This window comes from Pan troglodytes, chromosome 17, assembly GCF_028858775.2.
Source record: "Pan troglodytes isolate AG18354 chromosome 17, NHGRI_mPanTro3-v2.0_pri, whole genome shotgun sequence".
NCBI classification, from domain to species: Eukaryota; Metazoa; Chordata; class Mammalia; order Primates; family Hominidae; genus Pan; species Pan troglodytes.
Genome location: NC_072415.2, coordinates 60,851,237 through 60,853,629, shown reverse-complemented (window position 1 = coordinate 60,853,629; position 2,393 = coordinate 60,851,237).

The following is a 2,393-nucleotide window of genomic DNA, read 5'->3' as shown; positions in this document are numbered from 1 at the left end:
ACTGGGGGCGGGGGCTGGTAGTGCAAGAAAATGCCTGAAAGCTCAACTAATCTGTCCCTCTGCCCCTGGGAAAATATCAGCTAAGTCATTTTGGCACCTGTGGGGATAGAGCCAGGCTGGGGCACTGTGCCCCTGCCACCAGCTCTGTGACCTTGTGCAGGGTGCTCTTCTTCCCTGGGCTTCATTTTGCTGATCTTAAATTGAGGGAGATGAATCTGTTCAAAGACCCCACCCCTCCGACTCTGCATGCATCGTTGTGTCACCTCTCACAAAGTTGAACACTTAACCTCCAGGCTGAGGGGACCCATCACCCTAGTTTGCCCAGGACTGAGGGTTTTCCTGGGTCACAGGACTTTCAGTAATAAACTGGGACAGTCCTGGGCAAACTGGGACAAGGCCAGTGGCAGAGCTGGGACTAGAAACCAAGGAGTTACCAAATGGTGTGTGTGGGAACGGGGTGGGGGATTGAACAGGAGGGGACTGATGGGGGAGCTGAAGAACGGAACGCTCCTCTTTCTTCTTCCCTCAGCCGCCCGTGGAGCAGCAGCTGTTTCTAGAATGACTGATGGGTGCAGGAATGGGGAGAGAATATACAGGTTAGGGTTTTTGGCAATGCACTTACGTGCCTCTCCTAGCCCTCAGCTGCTGTATGGAGCCCACTAGGCCTGTATGGTCGAGGGTAAGGTCCTTAATGGGTCTGCTTCTGCCCACTCATTCAGTGTGAGGTTTCCAGAAACAGGCTGTCCCTTCCTGTACCTCCCTCCCTAAGTAAAATCATTCTAGAACCAAGACTATCACAGGCGAGTGTGAAAATAGTCGTTATTACTACTTTTATTTTTATTTTATTTTGTTTTTTTGAGATGAAATCTTGTTCTGTCACCCACGCAGGAGTGCAGTGGCGTGATCTCGGCTCACTGCAACCTCCGCCTCCTGGGTTCAAGTGGTTCTCCTGTCTCAGACTCCTGAGTAGCTGGGATTACAGGCGCCTGCCACCACGCCCAGCTAATTTTTGTATTTTTAGTAAAGACCAGGTTTCATAATGTTGGCCAGGCTGGTCTGGAGCTCCCGACCTTCAGTGATCCACTCATCTCGGCCTCCCAAAATGCCGGGATTATAGGCGTGAGGCACCGCATCGGGCCTATTACTATTTTTAAAATTAGGAACTTCTTCTCTTTTGATTAGCAATTATTTTTTATTCTGTTTCCTCAGTACTTGGTGGGGACAGCGCCCCACGTGCATCAATCACTGCAGCTGAGTAAAAGGCTGCACTTACAATTCCTAGCAACGAAAGCCAGAGCTTTATCCAGGACACGGCTTCCTGGGGGCTTCTCTGCAGCGCAGGCCAGGCTGGTTGCTTAGGAATCCCTCAGAGTGGTGGTTAAAACTGCACATTCCTGAAAATTCTGAATGAGTAGGTCAGAGGTGGGACAAGGGAGTCTATAAGGGTGAGATTTGAAAAGCTCCTGGTGAGTTTGGTGCACAGCCTGCTTTGGGAGTGAGCAGTGGTTCACAGTCCAGGCTGCACCTTAGAATCACCTAAAAAGCCAATGCCCAAGCTGCCCCACAGACCTATAAAATCAGACTTTTGGCCAGGCGCAGTGGTTCACGTCTGTAATCCCAGCACTTTGGGAGGCCGAGGCAGGCGGATTGCCTGAGCTCAGGAGTTTACGACCAGCCTGGGCAACACGGTGCAACCCCATCTCTACTAAAATACAAAAAATTAGCTGGGTGTGGCAGCGTGTTCCTGTAGTCCCAACTACTCAGGAGGCTGAGGCAGGAGAATTGCTTGAACCCGGGAGGTGGAGGTTGCAGTGAGCCGAGATTGCGCCACTGTACTCCAGCCTGGGTGACAGAGCGAGACTCCATCTCAAAAAAAAAAAAAAAAAAAAAATCAGACTTTCTAGAGGTAAGATCTGGGTACCAATATTTTTAGAAAAGCTCCCCAAGAGCTTAAAAAATCTATCGAAGTGTATTGATGAAGACATTATGCTAAAAGCAATAAAACAGAAACTAAAGGACAAATACTGTATGATGCCACTTAAACAAGATTCCTAGAGTAGTCAAATTCATAAAGATGGAAAATAGAATGGTGGTTTCCAGGGCTGGGGGGAGGGTGGATGGGGAGTTATTGTTTAATAGGTACAGAGTTTCACTTTGGGAAGATGAAACAGTTCTGGAGATGGGTGGTGATGATATTTACACAGCAATGTGAGTGTGCTTGTGTTAGTTTGTTCTCATGCTGCTATAAAGAAATACCTGACTAGGTAATTTATAAAGAAAAGAGGTTTAACTGGCTCACAGTTCCACAGGCTCTACAGGAAGTATGACTGGGAAGGCCTCAGGAAACTTCCTATCATGGCAGAAAGTGATGGGGAATCAGGCACATCTTACAA